The 6,605-nt window shown below is 41.8% G+C and overlaps 1 long non-coding RNA gene across 1 annotated transcript in view; it reads left to right on the forward strand.

The window, feature by feature from the left end:
• Nucleotides 1–6,046, forward strand: part of LOC115029027 — a 23,324-nt gene extending 17,278 nt beyond the window's left edge. The window contains exons 3-4 of the long non-coding RNA XR_002377572.1: nt 5,524–5,660; nt 5,854–6,046. This is a non-coding gene — a long non-coding RNA (uncharacterized LOC115029027). The remainder of the gene's footprint in view (nt 1–5,523; nt 5,661–5,853) is intronic.
• Nucleotides 6,047–6,605: the final 559 nt, after the last annotated feature.

Here is a 6,605-nt window from a genome sequence, read left to right on the forward strand (position 1 = left end):
AAGTACACTGTAGCTGTCTTCAGACACTCCAGAAGAGGGCATCAGATCTCGTTACAGATGGTTGTGAGCCACCATGTGGTTGCTGGGATTTGAACTCCTGACCTTCGGAAGAGCAGTCGGGTGCTCTTACCCACTGAGCCATCTCACCAGCCCGAGGTTGCTTTTTTTAGGCTCCATCATTCTCTAGTTTCATGCTTCTTTTGTTTGTTTGTTTGTTGAGACTAGATCTCTCTATATAGCCCTAGCTGTCCTGATTTAGACCTCACAGAGACCTCGGACTCAGAGATCCCCCTACCTCTGCCTCCTGAGTGTAAGATTAAAGATATATGCCACCACACTCAGGTATTTTCCTTTCTGAATGCTGCTTTGTGTTCTTAGTTGGTTGACACGGTGACCTCCCTTAGCAGCTGGGATAGAAATGCATGGTTGGATGACTAGAGAGCAGTTATTCCCATTAGAAGTTCCATAAAGAAATCGAGTTATCCAAGGTTGGGCCATGGCCTTTGCTGTGGCGCAACAGACGTAACAGTGAATGAGATCTAGGTCTGTCGAGGATGAGTTGTGCGGGTATCCTCTCATTCCAGGCTGTTGGGGGTTCTGTTTCCAGAATAAAAGAGGAGGACACCAGGCAGATGAAGTTAGATGGCCCCCTCAGGGAAGTTCTCAGTGCCTTTCACTTCTGTAGTCAAGATTCTTTCAGAAGGGAGAGCACCGGGGTAGGTGTTATGTAGGTTGCCACTGAAATAATTGCAGGTCTCATGAAGAGGAGAAGAACAGTGGTCTTGTGCTCACAGGCCTGAAGAGAATGGAAACAGATGAACAGGCTTGGGTATAAGAAGTTCTTGAAGTCCAGTCCCAGACGGATTTCTAACACTGTGTGATCCTGAACATGTGATTCTACATTCCTTCTCACCTCCATTACGTTAGGTCAACAGAAAGTATTTTAAACATGGTTTATCTTTAATGTGACAGTGTGGTCTTATAGTTCTGCTGACATAACAACAAAGTCAAGTGACAGGAAGTTTTGTGCAATTAAGAGATCATTTAGTTTGTACCTAGGAGCTCTGACTGTGGTTGGCTCCTGTCTGACTATGGCCAGTCTTGTGTGACTGTGACCATGCCCTGTGTGTCTATGACAAGGTCCGATTGTGACCATGCCCTGTGTGACTGTGACCATGTCTTTTGTGACTATGGCAATGTCCTTTGTGACTGTGACTATGCCCTGTGTGACTGTGACTATGCCCTGTGTGACTGGGGCCATGCCCTGTGTGACTGTGACCATGCCCTGTGTGACTGGGGCCATGCCCTGTGTGACTGGAGCCATGTCCTGTGTGACTGTGACCATGTCCTTTGTGACTATGACTATGTCCTGTGTGACTATGACTATGTCCTTTGTGACTGTGACTATGCCCTGTGTGACTGTGACCATGCCCTGTGTAACTGTGACCATACCATGTCCTTTGTGACTGTGACTATGCCCTGTGTGACTGTGACCATGTCCTTTGTGACTGTGACTGTCCTGTGTGACTGTGACCATGTCCTTTGTGACTATGACTATGTCCTGTGTGACTATGACAATGTCCTTTGTGACTGTGACCATGCCCTGTGTGACTGTGACCATGCCCTGTGTGACTGTGACCATGCCCTGTGTGACTGTGACCATGTCCTTTGTGATTGTGACTGTCCTGTGTGACTGTGACCATGTCCTTTGTGACTGTGATTATGCCCTGCCTGTGACCATGTCCTTTGTGACTGTGATCATGCCCTGCCTGACTGTGACCATATCCTGTGTGACTGGGGCCATGTCCTGTGTGACTGGGGCCATCTCCTGTCTGACTGTGACTGAGTTCTGTCTGGCTTCTCTTAGATTACATGTTTGCAGAATCCTCGACTTATTTCCTTTATAAAATCCGTGAGTTAAGTATAGTTTACCTTTCAAACTGCTTCCACTCTCTATAAAAATTCAACTACATCTCAATTATCCAAATATATTGTTTCCTTCTTAAATAAAATGTATGTTTGTGTTTATTCTTCTTGGGATTTATAAACTTTCTTGAACCTGAATAAGTGTTGGTAATTGTCTCTACAAAAGTTATTTAGTCTCCCTTTCCCAATGTTCTTTAGTTTTGCACTTTAAATATGCTTTGTTGCCAGATCTGTTAAGTCTCTGATGCTTTTGTGACTTTTCCATTTTCCAATGTCAGCTTCCTGTGGGACAACTTAGCTGTTTCCCTTTCAACTGTGTCCATTCTGGGTTTTAGTCAGCTGACTTTGAAATCTTCCTCTATGGTGTGCCTTGTTCCGAGTCCGGTGATATTCTGCACTCCTTGGAGTGATACCTCTTGTCGGTTTGAACAATCTCTGTCCTCTTTTGGTTGTCATTTCTGCTCATCTATATCTGATCACATCTTGAATCTTTTACTATATCCAATGCATCTGTGATTTTTTTCCAATTTATTTGTAACAGTTTTCATATTTTCTACAGAACTTGACTTAATTATATAAATCTTATATTTTGCTTTGTAAACTTAGACTTTAAAACTAGCCCCCAAATTTAATTTCAGATTAAAACAATTTTTTTTTGTGTGAAGCAGTCCTGGCTGTCCTGGAACTTGCTTTGTAGACCAGGCTGGCCTTGAATTCATAGAAATCCTTCTGCCTCTGCTTCCCTAGTGCTGGAATGAAAGGTGTGTGCCACCACACCTGGCTTTAAAAAGTTTTTGAATTAATAATGTCCTTTTTATTTTACTCTTAGTTTGAATGTTCTGTGTGAATTCTGTCAGTTCTTATTTTTTACTTATATTTTGCTGTATTTTCTTTTTATGCATTAATTACTGTTTTAAAGTCCAAGTCATCAGTAGACCTATCTCTTTAAATTCTTATTCTCTATTTTATAGAGAAAAAACTAAGAAATTTCATAAGAAAATATAATATTAAGTGAAAAATCTTTTAAAAAATCCTAACCCCACTACCCACTTTTATATTTAATAAATATTACTATTCAAAGGAGGCAAAATAATCACCCATGTTAAACACACTGAAAAGATACACTATTGGCTGCTATAAAGAGATGATCTGCATCTCTGAATCTTTGCATTTTTTTTAAGTTACCTCAGAGTAATTATAGTTTTCGTTGTAGCTTCACATTACTTTAAAACACCAACTAAGATAGAATTCCATTTGGGAAACAGTCAAGAAGTAATATCATTTGATCATATGCAGAGTTGTAACCTTCCAGGTGAAGATGACGCAACAGGATGCGACCAATGGGGTCTCCTTGCTGCTCATCACCTGTGCAGACTCTTCTAATTCCAACAAAGGTGGACTAGTTCATGAGCCACCCCTGAGCACACCAGGGAACACACTGAACAGTTACAATAATTGCATCAGGATGCCATAGTTTAGGTTTAGAGATAATAAAACAGCTTTTGGGGGGATTATATTATAGACATGACACACTATACTGCTTAAACATCAACATAAGTGAGGAGCAGCTTGATCACTCATGCATTCAGAGTGTGCTGAGCATCCCCAGGCTTTACAATTTACTGTTGTAAACAGAGCAAGGCCACCCTAAGTATTCCTCATGCCTCTCCATATGGGGCAAGCTACAGGCAGGACTCACAAACAGCTTTTTATGATAGAGTTTAGGAGAATGCCCTATTCTTTGAATTTTGATGGGCATACTACAAGGAACCTTCTTAAAAATTTTTTTTTTAGTCTTATGTACAGTACACAACTGACTTTCTAAAATGTCTAATGTTCTGATGACAACTCATCTTAAAAATTGCAGGACTCCACTGGCTCACAGTGTGATTGGCAGTCATCCTGTCTCTTCCACTGTACAATCCAAACAAACTTTGGGCAAGTCTGAAGAGGGACACCATTCTCAAACTTCATGCTTCATAATTATTTTCTAGAACGAGGGAGATGCCAGCCAGATATCTTTGATATGATACCCTGAGCTGCCTTTGTGGAGATGACCACTGACAGTCAGCCACAGCTCTGCCCTGTTCAGGGAAGCAAATGGTTACTTGCTCAGGCAGTGTCTTAGAGTTTTTATTGCTGCTGTGAACACACACCATGACCATGGCATCTTGTATAAAGGAAAACATTTAATTGGGGCTAGCTTGCAGTTTCAGAGGCTTGGTCCATTGTCTTCGTGGTGGGAAGCATGGTGACATGCAGGCAGACATGGTGCTAGAGAGGTAGCTGAGAGTTCTACATGTTGATTGGCAGGTAGTGGAGACAGTGAGCAACTTGTCTTGGCTTCAGCTTCGGAAACCGCAAAGACTACCCCCAGTGACACAGTTCCTCAAAAAGCCTACATCTTCTAGTAGCGCCACTCCTATGGACTAATGGGGGTCATTTCTATTCAAACCACCACAGGCAGCACATACCAAAATGCACCATTCTCCGGATCAGGTTGCTGGTCTATAAATGGCATAAACTAGGCATGGCAGCAGCTTAATACATGGAAGGTCTTGTAATGGAGGTGTTTATTCAGGCACAGGAAGTGACATAAGCCTTCAAATCAACTCAGGCAGATGTCACTCCAACAGTATGAGCTCAGGAAAGGCTGGTAGCCTTCTTTCTTTTCTTCAGTTCCGTTCATTTTGGATGTCTGCTTTTGTTTTCAGTAGGTTTTAATGTTTCAAGCAGTTTTCAGATTAGGAGAGGTAAGACATAACGGCTATGTCCATTATGATTTGCCCATTCTAATGTTTTGCTTCTTGAAGAGTTTCATTGAATGACTTCATCCAATAGGGGCTTGCTAATAACTTTTGTTATGCCACGCTTACTTTGATGTTGACAACTATCATTATGTGGTCATTAATTATCAATTAATCATTAATTGATAATTGATCATTAATTAATCGACCATTAGTTTTAAGGTGTGTCTCTTCCCCAGTGCCTGGCTGTAACAAGCACTTTCCACTTTGAATCCCAGGCTCTGGATTCAGTAGTGTTGCTCACCTGTTGAAATCCCTGGATTAGATCCATCTGGCTGCTGTGGTCTGTGACAGCCCTTTGAAGCTTGCCTTGCACACAAGAAGAGTGGAGTTTAAAGAGAAGGTCGAGAGAAAATGTGTGTGTAAGCTTTAGGTTTGCTCTCAGGTTCCTTCCTTTCGAGTAGTTTGCACCTCTAGACATCTGTCCTAGTTGCTTCTCTATTGCTGGGATAAAACTCCACGACCAAAAGCAATTTGAGGAGGAAAGAGTTTATTTCATCTTACAGCTCACAGTTCATCACAGAGAGAAGTTGGGGCAGACGTTCAATGCAGGGACTTGAAGGTAGGACCTTGAATGAAGCACAGACCTTGGAGGAACAATGATTACAGGCTGGGTCTCCATGGTTTGTTCAGCCTTCTTATACAACCCAGAACCACCTTCCCAGAGGTGGCACTACCCACAGTGGGCTGGGCCTTCCTACTTCAATCCCTAACCAAGAAAATGCTGCGTAGACTTTCCAACAGGCCAATCTGATGGAGGAATTTCTCAGTTTCAATTCTTTCTTCCCAGATGGGTCAAGTTGACAAACAGCTGATCAGCACAGCATCCTCATTGGACTCTCCTCAGACCTATGAGACTGTTGCTTGCTTCTTGGATTCTCTGCACCTCCACCATAATTTGGAAAATGCCTTCAGAAAAGTTCCAAGGTAGAGGTTAGGTTGGCTCATAATGCTCTGCACTGCTTGGTGTTTGGGTGCCAGTGCTTTCAGGGGGTTGGTTATATATATTTATAAATTTAAAGTTATTTTTAGTAGATTCAAATCAGTATATGCTATAATATTGGGTCTAGAGTACAATTAAAAATTTAATTACAGCAATGATTATTATTTTTAATTACAGAAATTCGAAGTAAGCATGCAGAGAGAAGCAAGGAAAGATCGTGTGGTACTGGGCTGGAGAGGTGGCTCACTAAATGCTATTTGCTCTTGCAGAGGACCTGAGTCCACTTCCAGAACCCACGTGGTACACCTCAACCATCCATAATTATACTTTTAGGGCTCTAGCATCTTTGTCAGGAACAAAACTACACATGCAGAAATATAGCCACATGGTTCTTACTGATAAAGTAAATAAAACAATTTTTTTTTAAAAAAAATTGACATCAGGTATCTTCCAAAGTCACATCTCTACCTTTTGAGAGGTGGCCTCTCACTGAGCCTGAAATACACTGATTAGCTACAAGGACTGGCCAGAGAGTTCCAGGGATCCATCTGTCTCTGTCCCTATAGTGGTGGGGTTACACGCATGTGCTGCAGCACCTGGATTTTTAGGTGGGTACGGGGAATCTGAACCTAGGTCTTTATGTCTGCCCAAGCTGTCTCCCCAGCCCCTGTTCTGTATTACCAGAGGCGTAGGAGAGGTGTGTCCTAGTTAGCTTAAAAGCAGCAAATTACCAGGAAGAAAATGCTATATTTTCTGAGTCACACTTAATGTTTTTGTGACAAAGCTTTCTGATTTCAATTATATTGCTAAGGCACTAACTGTACCTGTGCAGATTACCACTAATTACTTATAATTTTAAAAGGCAAAAATCACCCATGAATTGAATCCAAAGCAGCATGGAAAATATACTTCTGATTATAGGATATAAT

This window comes from Mus caroli, chromosome 3 (genome assembly GCF_900094665.2).
Source record: "Mus caroli chromosome 3, CAROLI_EIJ_v1.1, whole genome shotgun sequence".
Taxonomy (NCBI): domain Eukaryota; kingdom Metazoa; phylum Chordata; class Mammalia; order Rodentia; family Muridae; genus Mus; species Mus caroli.